This window comes from Ambystoma mexicanum, chromosome 11, assembly GCF_040938575.1.
Source record: "Ambystoma mexicanum isolate Mex_15411 chromosome 11, UKY_AmexF1_1, whole genome shotgun sequence".
Lineage (NCBI taxonomy): Eukaryota > Metazoa > Chordata > Amphibia > Caudata > Ambystomatidae > Ambystoma > Ambystoma mexicanum.
In genome coordinates, this window is record NC_090934.1 from 878611631 (window position 1) to 878630232 (window position 18602).

Genomic DNA, 18602 nt, shown 5'->3' on the forward strand with positions numbered 1-18602 from the left:
GTTTTGAAATGTTTGGAGACTTTGTTTAAGGATCTGGTAAAAATATGCAGTCATGTGACTCTCCTCTACACTTTTAAACAAGCAAGTGAAATCAAGTAAAGGGTTAAAAACATATACAAATTATATACTCACAAAGATAAGGCTCTTAATAGACTAAAATGCTTTGAACAATACAAATCCGACAAATGGATCACATAAATGAAGACTAATTAAGATGAACAGTTGGAGATTTTGCAGCCTTGCTTCTGAGAAAAAAAGCATGTAGTTGATAAAAACCACACACAGACAGCATGCAAAGTGACAGCATGCACAGTGAGATTTATGTTTCGAAACAGCGGCGTCTTTGAAAGTGAGCCACACCTTTTTTTTTTTAAAGCTAAGATAAATAGCTGACGCAGTCAAGAACTGATTAATAGTTGTAGAAAAAAACAGAGCTGTTTGTATTTGAAAATATGAGATAGCCCTGTGAGTCGAAGCGGCTATGAATCAGTTTTGCACAGAGAAACAGCAATATGCTGTTGACAATATCTTTTATAAAACACTAACAAAATCGAGAGAAACCTAGAGAAATGAAAAAATGCATGTATAAGTATGCATAAAACAAGTAGTGATTTATTTGTGTATTTTTGAAATATTCATTTTTTTTCACAACGTCTGTAAGTGAGCCAGGGCTGACTCACACCCTTATGGGAATGTAGCCTTGAACCAGAACTCATTGAATTGCCTTTTTTGAGCAGGGATTTTTGTGATACAAAGATGCAATGCTTGTGTTTTTGAGTAGGGAAGCTCAGCTGTAGGTCCAAATGACAAACATCAGCTGAAGAAATTGACAATTGAGTAGGTTTTGAGAACAGTATATATTCATGGCATTTGTGCATGTTTATTGAAGCCAGGTGCTAGAGAAGCACTGGAAGGAATTATATGACAATATGGGATAGTGAAGCCCCTGGTTGTTTAAATTAAGCAAAGATATAGATTTTGAAAAATTGTTGTTTTGCCAAATGAACTATATGTGTTGGAACCCTATTGTGAATTTACTGTTTTACACTAGAAGCTGCCCCAGTCATTGCACATATGTGAACTAGGATGGTCCCATTAGGCCACTGTTTAAAAGTCACACAAGTCACTTCCCATTATGAAGGGGGTGTTAGTTATTTTGGAGTAAATGCTAGATATTTTCTCTGTTAAGCACACAGTAGATCGTCACTGATTTGTTAATTTCATTTTAAACAAAATAGGCATTTTTCGTTAATGATCAATTGGACATTTAAAAAAGAGTATATATCATATGGCATGCATGGGCCAATCACACAGATGAGGAAAAGATGAGAGGTGCTTCACTAAAAAGTGCACTACCAAAAGGAAGAGCAGATGCACACAGTTTATTTTCATAGAAATTGAAACAGAAGGCAAGGAAGTATGCCTGGAGTAGGAGAATGAGAAAAGGACACAAAATGATTATGAGAGCAAAAGAAAGACACAGATTGCTAATGAACGCACACAAGAGTGTGATAAGTAACCAGAACAGTGAGAATATTGGCAATAAAGGACAGAGAGTGGAGACATGGGATATGCACCATAATACATTAGAGTCATAAGGATATTACACATGCAGACTCAAGCACATACAACAAAGCCAAAGCATATCAGGCAAGCTTCAAGAGGGGGGACAGCATCTCCCCCACTGCACAGCATAGGGAAAGAAAATTAATGTGCTTACGATCACACAATTTGTGAAAACATATCGCCAAGAGTAGAAATATAATAAAAAAGTGCAAATTACATTAAAAAGTCGATTAATGCAATAGTGAATGATATTAAATTAAGCACAGTGAATATGTATGGGGAATAGCAAGAATTAATAAGATAAAATATGTTTTTCGGGAACAATGTTAAATGTGCATGTATTGATGCAAAAATGTGTATTTAGAATGGGGAAGCAGTAAGTAATTAGAGGAAGTACTCTCAAACGTACCAAGGTTACATACAATATACAGAAAAAGGCATGATATATTCAACAGTTGTATTGAGAAGAGATCTAAGTAAATAACTAAGGAAATAACATGCACTAGTTTACGAATTAAGCTATGAAGACACACAAGAAATCACACTAGTATTTTTAAGGCCTGAACGAGTGCAATACAAATAAAATATCATATCATAACATGCAAAGGAGTGTGCCATTAGGTAAAAGGAGTATTTTTTATAGAGCACACACCCTGATTAGTATGATTTTCAAGAATAAGGAGTGCATTATTTAGATTGTTGGCAGGATTTGTTTAAATTAAATATATTTATGAATAAGTACAAGCAGGCTGGGCACTGAGACGGAAAAACAAGTAAGGCTTGGCACAATTATAGAGCACAATGTAGACTACTATTATGCATGATGAATTGATTTATTGGGAGAAGTAGAATTTGGAGACATGAAAAGAGAAGACATTTTTCATGAGATCGGGAAAAAATAGAGTCCCTGTCATGATATGCTTATAAGGAGAGGGGGAGTGACACATGCACACAACCACACACACGCACATGCACACATACATGTACACAAACATACACACACTCACACACACACACACACACGCATACACACACACATGCACATACACACACACACACATGCGCAAACATACACACATGCACACACACCCACACACACACACAGATAGGATGCTTTCACTTTACATTAGGAATTCCAATTAGGGACATTATGTCTGGCTAAAATATGATATAAGAGTAGGTAGATTTTTGGAGACTATAAATGGAAGATAGATAGGTATACTCTGAATTTACCGGCTCAAGAAAAGACAAGAGAATGGTTCGCCCAAGATCAGACATTGTATCAGACACAAGCGCAGAGAGTGCAACAGGTACATCAGCCATAGTGAGTGCAAATGAATCCACCACAAGGGCAATCGCAACAAGCTCTCATGCAGACTCAGCAATATGCGAACACAGGACAGGTGTTGACAACCAGAATAGGAAGTGCCACTGTGGACACAGGAAATACTTTCACAGGAGTGGGAATATGCCTATATCCACAATAGGACAGCTCACACGGTGACTTGATGTTTTTAGTACTATCTGTGACACCATACCTCCAAGAGCAACCAAGGGTCGATGTGATGATAGGAGGCAAATCCTTTTCTTTTCTAGTAGACACTGGGGCTACACGTTCATGTATACAGGAGGGAAAGTATCCAATGTTGGGAATTGCCATGAATGCTCAAGCGTTCTTCGGAGCTGCAAGTTGAGTTCCTTTTACTAATGAATTACCAGTCACTATGGGCGAGTGTGACATGACTGTTCCTTTGTTATATTCGCGATAGACACCAGTTCATATTTTAGGAAGAGATTTGATGAAAAAACTTAACATTACGATTTCATTCACTGAATGAGGAATAGTGTGTTCCACTCCAGGAATACACTATTTAAACGTGGGTAAATGTATACTTGCCCTTTAGCTCTGCGGGGCATTCCAGTAAAGCCAGAGGTTTTCTTGTATGGAGTGAGCATTCTACTGACATGGCTACCTGCCTTAGTGAGAAAAACTGTGAGAATACTTGATGAGCTTTTGTTCAGACCACAGATACCTATGGACCTATGGACGTAGAGGGGGGCCAGACAATCCCTATAGAATTGGAAACAGCCATAGTAAGGGAAATGGTGATGCTCGAAGGATTGGTCGATGAGGGTAGACCATGGAGAACAGTAATAGCTCTTGAAGAAGGGTATAGATTGACTGACATCACTGATGACAACATGTTCCGAGAAGACCAAACAGATGATGAAGTGGTGTTTTTTATGAGCATCACATACTGGATAAAAATAGAGAAGAGTGAAATCTCAAAGCGTATGGCAATAATGTGGCAGCGCCCAGCATCATTTCAGGAAGACTTGGAGAAGGTGCCAAGTGTCCTGTAGACCACAGGCCCTTGTGATGTGGGTCTATTGAAAGAAATAGGGCACAAAATAAAAGTACACCCTTGTAAGGAATTATAATATGTAAAATATGTGAGTTTGTGTTGTGATCAGACAAATTAATATAAGATAACAATGAACAGTTAAAATCAAATGCGCTGAAGTAAGAAGTTCCAAACCGAAAGATTGACGCCAATCCAGGGGGTGAAATAAATAAATAAATAAGTAAATAAAAAAAGAAATAAAAAAAGGATGAATGACTGAGTGGATATTGAAGCAGCAAAATATACAAGTTGATAGAAGGTGCAAATAAAGGAACAAAGAAGAACGTTGTGAGACAAGGGTGATGGAGCAAGGTGTGGATAAAATATTTAGATTTCAAACAATGAGCACAATGGATGGTGCTTGTTCCAATTGATCAGTGTAGTATATTTAATGAAAACAAAAATGTGATTAATGAAAGGCCAAGAACGTGTGAATGTCCAAGATTGATCTAACAGTATGGGAGAACCTTTAGTAGAACTGCACAAAAGAACATATGAGAGTAAGTAACAAGAATGTTTATATGAAGATGTTGATTTATGTATTACTGGTGAGCAAAAATGTCATTTTTGGAGCACGGAAGTATGCCTATATGGCCTTAGTGGAGAATGGCTATATAATGAGAAGAAACATTATGACAAAAGTAAGTACTAGTGGACAAGTAGAGAATTAAAAGGTAAGTACCAGTGGACACCGTGAGTGTGTGAACAATCTTATTGATCATTGTTAGGAGTAAGAAAACCCAGTTGAGTGCAGAAAAACGGTAGAAGGGATACAGTCATTTTAAATAGGTAGCATTTTTCCCAAATAAGGTGTAAACAGGTGTGAGCGTAGGACCGTACATGGATGCGAGTATGGCCATTTCTAATGAAGAGAATGAAGAAGACTTTTGGATAAAAGGTGGAGTAACCTTTTTGTAATCCTGGTGATAAGGAATGCCAAATGTGAATATTTGGCAAATACATGAAACTTGAAGGATAGGCAAAACAGGGTATGCCTATAGCCCACACTTGCATACACTTAATAGGATGAGTGCATTGGTTGATACTGTTGCTGTGAAGGTGTGCTTGAATCGTTGACTGCCTACTTACACGTGCCTTCACTTTGCCTATTTGCAGCACTGCAAGCGTTGCTCTTGCTGCGCTACTCATTCACTGGAGGGGGTGCAGCTCAACGCGATCACGTGATGGATCACGTGTTCTTATGGAAGTACAAATTGCCGGCCGAACCGCCCGTGCGGCGTTGATACTGTTGCTGTGAAGGTGTGCTTGAATCTTTGACTGCCTACTTACACGTGCCTTCACTTTGCCTATTTGCAGCACTGCGAGCATTGCTCTTGCTGCGCTACTCGTTCCCTGGAGGGGGCGGAGCTCAACGCGATCACGTGACGGATCACGTGTTCTTAAGGAAGTACAAATTGCCAGCCCAACCACCCTTGTGGCGTTAAGCCCTGGAGGCAGTAAGGGCTGGAGCCTCTGTTTTGCTGTTTGGCTGTGACCTGTGTCCCTGTGTAACTGGCTTTTACACTGCTCTACTGCTTGCCCAATTTAAATCTGTCACTAGGATAAGGGGGGGAGAGTCAGACTCTGGCAGCTCCTTAAGCTGTTGGGCATTCCTTACACTGTGATTTAGGGCTCTTTCGGATGCTCGCAGACTTTTGGGTCTTTTCATCTGTTGTGAGCTTTTTATTTTACTAATCAAATGACATACATTGCGACAAATCCCTCCCTATTTTCCTGATTCTATGGTAGAATCCATGTCTGCTCGTTTCTCATTTTAAAGTGTATTTGTGGTAGTTTCATATTCGATTTTTAACTGACTTATTTTAGCTACCACTTCTATTCAGTGCATTTATAATACTGCGTGTCATTATAAAGGCCTCAGTATTCTCCCCTATCTGTGTTTTACCTGTTTGTGACATTCATCTTAAATATCAAGCTCTGAAGCACGTTATCCTCAACCTTTTATAGAGCTGCATCGCTGATACTTTTCTTGTTCTCTGGTATTTGTTTCTGTAGGCTTTGCCCTGACAAGTAAGGTATTTAGGAGCCAGTCAGCTATGGAGGCTTCTTTCGACTCCACTCATCCTGCTGAGGTGGCTCCCTCTCTTGTTGCGAAAGAAGGTACTCCTCCTGTGAACCCCCTCCTATCTCTTTGGATTCTCTTCCTCCGAATAGCACGGCCCATGCTCAAATCCATTACCAAGATAGGAGTGTGGTATTTAATTTGTTGGGCATTAATCTACGCACTCCAGCCAATAATAGCTGCATCTTTAATGGTAAACAATATATTTCCATTGATGCCCAGGAAGAACGTTTAGCAGCCACTATAGCTCTGAATTTGGAGGAGGGTGTCAGCTCAGTAAGGGCAAGGACGTGTTCCAACTATACGAACAATAATACAGTGAATACTACCCACTCTGCCTCTATGTTGGATGATTCTGGTTTCAATTCTGTAGAATTTCCTGCTGCCCCCAAAGGGGTAATTGCTCCACAATTCTCCATATTAGAGGGCAACAATAACTACTCTATTTCCCCTGCCAACTTATCTCGGGAGGTGCCCTCTTTTGGAGGGGCTGTTAACCATACTTCTTCTATTCATGTCAATCTTTCTGTTACTCCGGCTGGTAATGCCCTACTGTGAAATCTACAGTTTTTAAAACTCCACTTACAAAACCACTGACCTATACTCCTAAAATAAAATCTAACATGGGCACCTTGGGTAAACCTATTCAAGGGAAAAAAATCTCCAATTATTTTGGAAAAAGGGCAGCCACTAGTACTCTTATTAAACGTCCACATTCAGCTTTCACAGTGGCTACTCTGGACCATCTGCACTTGGCGGATGTAGTAAAGAAATTAGAGACTGAAGATCTTCCAGATAATGATATCGACGACATTAGTATTATCGAATGCGCAGATAAGGCAATAGCTGAGAGTGTGCTTGAACCTAATTCTTCGAACATAAATAATGTAACCCAACAAACCTGTGATGCATCTTATGTGGGTTCTCCTTCTGAACTTACTAATTTCATTGATGAGTATACATAGAAGTAAAATTGGCTCAGAGAAAGGAGTCTTCTCCCAGATATGAAAAAGGAACACGCCAGTGAGTCTATACTGCACCACACTCTTAAAGAGGCTGATGATAGAATAAGACTGACCCAACCTACAGTCTCTCCCCTGAATATGGTTCTTAGTTCCTTTGTGAGTCTCTATGACAATATTTTGTCAGAGGTTAGATCACATTGGGCCTCATTACATGGTAGGCGGAGGACCAAGGTGCTATTAGCATCTTGGTCCATGCCGGTAAAATACTGGCACCGCCTTGGTGGAAAGGGGAATTACCGCCCTATTCCAAGGTTGGTGAGGCGGTAATTCCCCCTTCCCCCATTGCCCTTCCCCATTCCCATTTTTGCCCCATAGGGCTCTATGGGAATGGGGAAGGCGCTAATTACGGTGCCGCAAATTGCAGTACCGTAATTAGCACCCTGGTCCCTTTGCGGGTTGGTTTTTAACGCCTGCTAAACAGCAGGCGTTAAAGTACCTACCCGCAAAGGGACCTCATAGTAAGGCCGTAAGGGTTTACCGGTACTGGTGCCCTTACCGGTACCAGTAAACCCTTACCACCGTCCGTGTAATGAGGCCCTTTCACTCTCACTCTCTGAAATGTATACTAGGCTGGAAGGTCTAGATAGGTTTGAAGAGTTGATAAAAATTATTAAGGAAGACAACCCCTTAATAACTAAACAGTGCCCGGATTCTGCTCTGCTAAGTCAACATACTATGGAAGGGCCACCAGATAAGAAGGTCCCTAATGTGGAAGGGACCAGTACCTCGGGGGAAGTCCTTAACAAGATCACATCTTCGACTGTTCCATTCTGTCCAGATAGGGGTATATGCGCTAAAGCCTCTGCTACGCCCCCCATGAAGGATGAGGGAGTTCACTCGGATATTGTCTTAGATGCTAAACCATCTATCACTCCTATAAAAGTGACTACCATTCCCCCTGTGGGAAAAGCCCCAGAAAGGCTGGTTGTCAATTCCATTGGTTCCACTCTCCATGTGCCTGCCTGTGAACCTTCTACACTAGAAATGGCTAAATCACACAAGGGAGACAATGTTGCCTCATCTCTAGACTCTAAATCTACTCTTAATTTGGAGAAATCCTCTGGGTCCATTGACCTTACGAAAGAAACAGTACACTTAAAGGGCTTTGCCCATATAGGTAAAAAAAAACAGACCTAATCAACAAATAAAGAAAACTAAAAACCAGAAATATATGAAATAAATAAACTCATTTACCAATCAATTCTTTAAAAATCTGGTCCTGCCAAGCGCTCCCCCGAGTGTAACAACTACTTCCCCTCCTAAGGGGGTTAATATTCCGGTGGAATCAGAAGTCCCTCCAATTGCTATTCCCACTGCTACCCCTGCAACCGCCGGGCCAACCATACTACCTACTACTCTAACTGCTTCTAGTCAGACTGAATGTTTGGCAGTTAGTTCTATGTCGAATGGCAAAATTCCCCCTGTGGTGGTGGGGAATGCTGTGCTGGCTGAGGAAACTCATGCCATTTGCACTCCAAAAACAATTTTACCTCCCTGGAGCCTATAAAAAATAGTGCTCCAGTTACTTCAAACCCTCAGACTGAATGCAATCCGAGGGCATCTTCTTCGTATGCAGGATGCAGACCCCTTAACTATTCCAGGCAACCTGTCATCTGGTTTAAATCCTATTCACCCTGTGCCTATTATTACTCCAATATCTGCGAACCTGGTTAACCTCGACATAGTGAAACAACTATTCCAGGAGCTTTATAGCAATAAACTCCCTATTGGATTGGACGTTAATCCAACTCCACGTTCAGCTCAGGACGGGGTTCCTACAACTAGTTCCTCCTGTATAGATGGTCAACCACTCAGCCACTTTGATGGTCATTTGGCCAATGCAGAGTCTTTATTAGGGGAACGTGCTATGGAATTTAGACCAGAGGGGGATCTCTATGTCCCCAATTCCTTTAATTCTGTTTATCTAAACGGTCACAAAGGATCTCGTGTTGGGCCTCATATCTCCCAAAATAGGACCTCTTCTAATGGTTATGAAAGATTTCCTGTGGGACCCCATGTATCACAAAATAGGACCATCTGAAGGGGTACAAGGGGTTCTGACCTGGAAGCTTACCCTTTAAGTCAATTTACCAAACGTATAGCCGAATCATTACCCCAATCATCGGGGCCTAAAGACTCTCTGGAGATCAGTCTTTAGGGGCAGGATATGCCTATTTGTCTGAACCGCAGAAATATTCTTAAAATCTTTCATCAACTGACTCCCCTCTCTCTTATCTCGAGCTATGATATGGAAAGGATTTTCTTTCCCTCTAAAGAACGTTTAGATATGAGCAATATTGTTCTGAAATCAAGAGTGGTATTGGAATTAATAATGGGCCAAAAGGAGGGCCGCAGGCAGCTTGGCTTTGAAGCAAGTTTGCTACAATCCAATCAGCTTCCCGCTAAATATGGAGGGTGTAAAGAATATAGGGGTAATCTTACAATGGTGTATCATCCAGAAAGAGCGCCACAGCCCCAGTGGAGGCAATTTACGCCCAGATTCAATGGTAATGCCAGAAACTGGGCCCAGGTCACTTATGGCCTGTGGAAATGAGCATTCTCCGAATAATTTTCCTCCAGCGCCTATTGTCATGGCTCCGAATAAATACATTTTTCTTTCTTGGAACTCCAGGGGAAATGTACATCTTTTTACGAATACTGACACAGTAGATATGATTAGCGGCTCAGACTGTTTCTTTTTACAGGAAACTTGGCTGCTTTTATCCCCCTCTGTTGATGGATTCGAAATCTATTCTCAAAATGCTAAATCTAATTTGGGAGGGAGGGCTTCAGGGGGGCTTCTTATTGGAATCAGAGCTTCTCTTGGCCTTAGGAACAAGGTTCTTTCGGACACACCATTTGGTATCTTGTCTCTGGAGGCCATCTCTGGAGATGGGCTGGTTTACCTTCTCTTGATCAATATCTACTGGCACAAGGGCATCGCTGCCCTTGAGCCCTTCCTGGAAAGTCTAATGGATATGGTTCTTGCATGGAGATCTCTACATCCGAGGGGGAAAGTGATCTTAGCCGGAGATCTTATTTCTGATTGCTCCATATCGTCTGAGGCCAACTATGGTGATTTGGGATTGGTCTTGGAGGATGACAATCGGAGAGGTCAGAAATATGTTTGGGGTAGACTTTTGAATCTTGCTTTGGACTCGGTCAGCTTAATTTGTCTTAATGGCTCCTACGATGCTACTCTCCCGCTCTGCCCCACATGGCAAAGAGGTCTCTCAACGTCTACTTAGACTATAGCCCTCATTAGGAGCCTGGCGTTAAGGGGTTAACGGCGCCGTAAAAGGTGTTGGCGCCGTTAAACCCTTAACGCCTTATTACGAGGTCCCTTTACGGGACCCGACCTTAACGGCTGGTCTAGACCAGCCGTTAAAGTAGGGGCCCGCAAAGGGACTCTCGAGGTAAGTACGGTACTGCAATTTGCAGTACTGTACTTACTGCCTTCCCCATTCCCATTATGCCCTATGGGGCAAAAATGGGAATGGGGAAGGGCCATGGTGGCATGGGGAGTTACCACCCCGCCAACCTTGGAAAGGGGTGGTAATTCCCCATTCCGCCATGGCGGACTCCGGCATCGACCATGGTGCTAGTAGCACCATGGATTTCCGCCGGAGTCCTAATGAGGGCCTATGTCTTTGTAGACCACTCTTTGTCCTCTCTGTCATCTGAGGTTCGGGTCTCCTTTAACTCATGGAGTGACCATGGGTCTCTGCTGGTTACATTTCTTTCTCCTTTTCCCACAAAGCTTCTGCCCTCTGGGGGACCTCGACACCTTCAAACTGTGGGTCGAGTGACCGGGGTACATTGGTCTTCTGCCAATATTAATCTCCTTAACTGTCATCTTATCTCTTCATTTAACCATAATTCCCTCTCCTGGAAACAAGCAGTTTTCAACACCTTATATTTTGACACTTTCCTAAATGCTCTTTATAGTAGCATTTATGACTCTCTCAGGAAGGGTAATCCTAAAAAATCTCACGCTCATAGGTTTGACCAGGAACTGGCCAATGAAAAGGCCTATTCTCGGAAACTTATCGGAGAAGTTCAATTGCTTGATATTGACTGGGACAACAAAAAAGCAAAAATTAAATCCATTCGTCAAAAATATAAAAACTACTGCAAATCAAGAAAATCTAGTTTGCTACAAAATGACACAGAGCTTATGTTAAGAGTCAAGAGAGATTTTAGGGCATTCTGGGCTATTTTTTCAGTCCAAAATGATGGTGCAGTCGTTGACCAATTGAATGCCATCCCAGAGGTCCAATGGGTAGACCATTATACCGAACTTTTCGGTACAGGGGAAGAGGGGCTAGAAGTATGTATAATTGGGGAGGGTGCACCAAATGTTATCTGGGAGCCCGTCATTGACTTTGAGACAATAGTTGGGTTTATTGCCAAAGCCAAGAAATTCAGGGCCCCCGGTCCTAACGACCTCACAAACAACACATTGAAAGCGGAACCAGAAATTTGGGCTAAACTTCTGTGTCTGTTATTTCAAGATATAGTAAATACTGGTAATGTCCCAACCAGCTGGCAGACCGCTCAGATTGTTCCCCTCTTTAAGAGAGGTCAACGAACCCTGGTCAAGAACTACAGGCCAATCTCTCTTATTGATGCGGACTCTAAGCTTTTTGCTTCCATGCTCCTTTCTCATCTCAACGTTTGGATTAAGGAAAATCACATTCTCCCGAATCAACAAACAGGTTTTAGGGTCGGCCACTCAACCAATCTGAATGGCTATATCCTAATTGTGCTACAAAGTACAACATGGGGAAAATTTGGTGGTACTCTGAATGTTGCCTCAATCGATTTGTCAAATGCATTTGACTTGGTAATCAGGTCAAGGCTTTGGGGAAAACTATCAAAGTGGGGGATCCCGGCAGGGCTTTTAAATCTAATCATGGCAATGTATGAGAACTCGGGGGTCCATATTAGGATTGACTTAGAAGGAACACTTTCTAGAAGAATAAGGACACGTATTGGGGTCAGAAAGGGCTGCTCCTTAGCCCCATGCTTCCTTATCCTCTACTTGGTAGATGTAGGGAAGTTTCTTGGAAATACAGGCATGGTGAACGCAAAATTGGGGGATCTCAGGCTCTCTTGGTTGGCATATGATGACGATTTCCTTCTCTTTGATCAGAACAAAGTGGGCTTGCAAAGACTTATCTGCAAGTTTGAAGAATACTCTACACTAAATGGGCTAAAAATTAACCCGCGTAAAACCCGCACCATAGTCTTCTCTAAGGGGAAAAAAGGGAATAAACAAGTGGGGAAAATTGGTGATGAAGCATTATGAGAGCACATAAAATTGATAGTTTATTTAGGATTCTTTATTTTGGCCCAACCATCGGCTGCTGAATTAAGACGTTCCCTCAGACATAAAGTACTCCCGCTTATTTCACAATCTATTAAGTTAGATAACAAATATGGGAGGTTCTCCTTTAAGCCAATTGCAGATTTCTTCATGGAAAAGGTGACCCCGAAATTAATATATGGAATGGAACTACACTACATGGCCCTCCTGACCTTTTGGGACACCCTTGCGGGTATCTATTGGAGAAAGGTCAAGAAATTGCCCAACTGTGTCCCGACAGCGGCCATAAGGTATGAACTGGGTTTAGTCTCTCTGCGAGCTAGAATACTTTGAAGGGCTCTCGCACTTTTCTCTTCCCTGCTCTCTCCTAAACATGACACACTTTATGATGATGTGGGTAAGATGCTCTTCTCACAGGGATACCTAGACCAAAACCTATTTCTTTCAAAATATAGGGACTTCTGTGACAAGACCTTATTGGACCTCTCTACCGATAGGGATACTCTCTTGACCAATTCGAACAAAGTTAAAGAGTGCCTTTTCTGTTGTGATTGGAACGATACGCTGGAAAAACTTCATACTTATCCATCTCTCTGCGATCTACAATTTGATCATAAGAAGAGAGGCTGCTTGTCCTTTATTTTGACACAATTTCCTAACCGCTATTACCGCTCACTTCTCTGGAAACTTAGATGGAACCTTCTGCCCACTAAGGAAGTTCTGCATAGAAGGAAGGAGATTAGTGACTTGGATCTTACATGTCGTTTTTGTCACATTCCTGGGGTTATTGAATCTGCCCGTCATCTATTTTTAGACTGCGCTGCGTTGAAAGGTCCTAGGGCAATTTACTTAGGCACATTCAATACTCTTGGATTATTGTGAGCAGAAAATCTTATCTGGTCCCAGTGTCTCTCTATTTCTAAAACCACAGATGGGCTTGCGGTGGCGGGGTTTATTAAGTCATTAGATCTTTATACGCCTTCTTTATGACAAACCTATATGATGAATTTCTAATTTCTACAACATTGATTGTACTCTGTATCTATATAAATTTGAAATGTTCTATTTTTTGCAGAGGGAAAAATGATTTGGAATTTTACATTTTATTTTGAATTTTAATTCTGCAATGATTTTATTGGTTTGCTTAATGCTTTCTACTTTTAGAAAAAGGATTCCGGGTTTGTAATGTGTCTTTAATGAAATCTTCTGTAATGTATGTTTCTATGTTTTTCTTTTTCCTATTTGATGTTTTCTTTTTTTCTTATCGAATGTATTTGTAAAGGTTTCTTTTGTAAACCATATACAATAACTAATACAAAAAATAGTATAAGTCCTTATTTCCAAATGGCATGAGTAGGTAAGACTAGTGTAGGAAGGGCAATAAAAAATGTTAATTATGTCTCAACAGAATGAATACAGCAAAGAAAGAAGAGACCGCGATCCCACACCATCAGGAGAAGCACTTCAAAAGTACATAGAACATTTTCAGCATAGCAGAAGAGAGTAAAAACTGGCCTGTCACTACACTTATGACAATTCCAAAAAGAGACTAAAGGTGCACCATTATTTTATTTTTCAGAAAAAGCAAGCCTGGATTTTATTGGGCTGAGAATGCCAACAGATGACCTCAGCAACATCATGTTGAAAGAAAAAACAAAGGCCTATTTTAAGGAAATTACTGATCAGTGCCAGCTTATCATGACTTTGCCTCTATTCTGGTTTCTACAGGGAGCAAGTAACCACACCAACATCTTCTCTTCAGCTACAGATGCACCAAGAAGAAAGAAAGGGAGCGGGTGAAGACAAAATCCTTTTTAAAAAAAGAAATGCTTTTAATTTGTTATGTTGTTTTTTGTCTCTTTTATCATTTTTTATCATAAGGAAGGAGACTGTATACACTCTATCGGTGTGAAGAATGACACTACCACAGAGAAAATGTTTCCTTTTTAATTTAGAATATAAGTACTCTATCACATTTTTGGAATGAAAGCCCATGAAAATATGGAGCGAGAGAAAGAAAAAGCAAAAACACATGTGCTTTATGATCTAAGTCATAGATACACTCAGGTATCAGCCAGTATATATGAAGCATAGGTGACACTAAGATATGCAGGTTAAGGTAAAAGGAAGCAGCCATTCTATTATATTCAGAAAAGATAACATTTAGTAGCAATTGTTTTTAGGAGATAGGAGTGCTTTGCTTAAAGGAGAAGGAAATGGTTATTTTACGGTTTAGGTTTAAGTGTGCAGTACTGATGATACAAATGTACTTATTCTTCAAGAAACTCATCCAGTTTTTATATTACAGATGGACAGGATATACCTGCACTCCAGGTGATTGGCGGCAACCGATCCTGCAAGCAGGGAGAATAACCCATGTGGTCATGAAAAGGGTTTTGAGGGACCCAGCCAGATGCCCAGCCAGTTGTAACTAAACTTGAAGACTTTCTTCTTATGAGACTCCCCCATCCTTGCATTCCCCAGAAACAATTGCATTCCGCCTGACTATTTTATGTAAATAAAGAAGATTGAGAGTTCGACTCCTCTGTGGTCACACACACAGTGAATCCAAAAAGACTGGCCTATGAATTAAGAGGCCCTTTAGCTTGCTGCAAAGCAGCCCAAAGGACAAATAAAATAAAGTATGGACTGAATCAAGAAAGTCCTTGGAATAAGTAAATAAGATGAATTGGGTGGAAGATGTGCCGATTGAAGATGAATAAGATGAAGATGAAAGCAAATGTGGATGGGGAGAGGGCAGGGACCAAGGAAGTGTTGAGGGGTGGGAGGAAGGAAAAAGTGTATATGAACAGTAAAATGTTGCACATGGAAGAAACAATAGAACATTGGCTGGTTGGTTCCCTCAAGGAATGAACACTCATGATTCTCATGGTGGCAGAAATCACTTGTGCATGTTATTTCTATATTTAATTGGATAACAGGGTTAGGAACCAGGCAGGAGCAAAACAAAGTTATTATTTGGGGATATGTACATACAAAGATTAAAGAGGGCGAAACATATGCAATGGTCTTTTGACAGAAAATAAATATATATATATATATATATATATATATATATATATATATATATATATATATATATATATATATATATATATATTAGATTAGGAGAATACAATATGGTTGAAGACACTGTTGATCTTTTAGAAATTTATGATACCTCCCATATTTTGGGATAAAGCACCACATTGAGGGGGTAACTGAGATTGGGATAGATTGGGATGCATAGGTACACTCTGTATGGGGGCGGGTGGACACAGGGTGTAGTGGCCGTTAATTATAATTATAATATCGACCAGAGTGGGGTTTGTATAGGAATGCCAGCCCCTCCCCCTCAACTGAGTATAGATAATATGATAGGCAGATTGAATGGTTCTATTATTGCGGAAACCAGCATTAGAGTGCTTTTATTTAAGGTAAAAAGTGTACATGGCGCTGTACATATTTGGGTTAGAATGACCCAGGAAGTGAAGGGTGCTTTAAATATCACACACATACTATGAGTGTGTAAAGATATATCAAGAATAAGGGATACAACGTGAGAAATGCTTAAATAAATAAATCATAGCTCTCTGTAGAATTAATTCAGTATCAGACAAAGATATATTTCAAAAAGGATGACTCAAGAACAAAATGGTGTCCAGGTTTAAGGCAGGTGTGGAAAACCCTCACTCATGCTGACAAGTAACAGAGGTTGATACATGAGATAGTCTTTGGCAGCATCTCACAGTGAGATCTTTGGGTCTGGAAGGTTAGCTTGGAACTTGGCAGGAAGAGCAGACAAGATTGATGATGAAGTTAGACAAGGCAAGGGAAATTTGGATACATTTATCTATGTTGTTAATAAGAAGAGCACAGTGTGCTTTCTTTAGACCAATTTGACAGACCAGCTGCATTATTTGGCATCATACAATAGAGGTTATTCATTTTTCCACTGTATAAGGCACTAACTATCTTGGCAGGACTTTGAAACGTAGATAAAGAATTGACAGTGATGTGATTAAGTTGTTCTTGGCAGGAGTTGAGAAATGCCATAAATGTGTCAAGCCAGGTCTAAAATAAGCTTATCAGTTGTGGGTGTCAGAATAATTTGTTAATGCCAACTATGACTAATGTGGCCTTGGTGTACACCAGACTATAAGAGCAGGGGAGAGGCATAATGTCTTTGAGTGCGTCTAGAGCATGTCTTGAACCTACAGCTAATAATGGTCTGCTGAGACCTTTCCAGGTGCCTGATTTTCTCATGTCTCTGCTCATAGATGCCAGGTGCTTGATGGGATGGGAAGAGGGCCCCCCCCCCTAGTCCAAGTGACATATAATGGAGCTGCTACAGGGTGCTGGTTAAGTCACAGACATCTGGAAGTGGGAGCCTGTGAATATCAGAAACTGGCATCAGATAGTGGTTCAATCAGAGACATAGTACAAATATACTGCTGTCAATCCCTCTGGCCCGTGAGCTGAAACAGAACAATTCCTCTAAGGTAAGCTCCTGTGAATGCCTCAGCACAATATGGGCACAACGAAGCATGGATCAAAGCAATCAATGAAAAACAACATGTCGACCAACCTTAATATGGCGTTAGTAAACCATTCCATGGGCTACACCGGGAGGTAATAGCCCTGCATCTGAGTTAAAGGCCCTAGTGAAAGAAGGGCATTCAATGAGGGCACCAGGATGTTACCGTGGGTGCAGCCCGTGGAACAGGTTACTAACACCATTAGTACCCCGGTTACTAAAATGGTAACCAGGGGTGCTGATAGCGGGGTCCCATTAATTCATAGAAATGACAGTTCAAAAATGGCTGCCACAGAGATGGAAGGGGGCTTATTATGGAGCCCACCTTCCATTTCTGTTGCAGCTGGCAAAGGTAGAAGGAGAGAAGCAGCGGCGGCAGCGGGTCTCTGCCCCGCCACAATCAATTAAGTCAGGCTAGAGATGGGGGTTGCAAATATTTTTTTTAAAAGGGAAAGGTGTGTGGGGAGATGATGGTGGTCTGGGCTGGGGAGGTAGACTGCAGGCTCTGAGGAACGCGCGATGAGGTCAGTGGTTTCTGCCCACTATCCATGGAATATGATTGGCTGGGAAAAGAGGAACAGAGAGAACTCCTGGGTTATAAAGCACCACTATTAAGTGGGAAAACCTGAGGGGCAGACAGATGTGAAAGGCAACACCACCACAAATGAGTAGAGTAAAAGGAAGGAGGAGGAAAGGAAGAAGAGTAATAGAAAGTGGTGGATCACTAAAGTGTAGAAAAATGCTTTGGCCTAGGTCTTGGCGAGGCTTTGAAGAGTCCAAAGAGAACATTTTAAAGGAAGGTGGAAAGGAGCTAATTTTACCATAAAGAGAGCAATTGTGCCAACAGAGCCTTTGGAAAGGACAGACTTGGAGGCGAGCTATCCAGGGCAAAAAGAAGATGTACAACATCCTAACCCGAAGTGTGAACCATCCAAGAAAGAAATGCTAAGCACTTAAAACAATAAGACCTGTGAGGGATATTTTGTCCAATGCCAAAACAAGTCAAAGTCAGTGGCAGAGAGGGAAGAGCTTAATGACTACAAGTCACCAATAAAGCTTGAGTTATTCTTTAAAGGCATGGTCCAGTAAAAATGTGTATTGTCCCTACGGGTCGGCCATGTTTTTTTAAGCCTAAGTGGCTCGATTTTAGAAAACTTTCCTATAGACCTTACCCGAGTTTTCGTCCATTAAACGCAAGCGAAAACAGGCACCAGGGAGCCGCCATTTTGTGATAATCCTATCACTTGCTGCATCGCCCTGGCTGACCTGCTTCTGCGGCACTAAATCAAATCCCCCGCCCCTGAGCCTGTCATCAGCAGACTCGTACCGCCCATTTCCCAATGCCAAAGCACGTCTCGTGTCAATAATCGCTGTGCCTCAGCTAATGACGTGTCGCCATGGAAATGGCAGGACGCCTCTTTCCTCAATAAGTATAAACAGACCGTTTCCCAACACACAGCAGCAGATTTTCGATTCCATTCCTCTCTCTGTGTTACTTTGAGTATTCTGTGACTCGTTTCTGTGCTCTGGTCAGCTACCTTCGCCGCTTTGAGCCCGTGTGAACACCTGTACCATCTCTGTAACTTATTTTACTTTGTTTACCACACAATGGCCACAATAATGCCCTACATGTACGAGCCCGAGTATACCGAGGAGG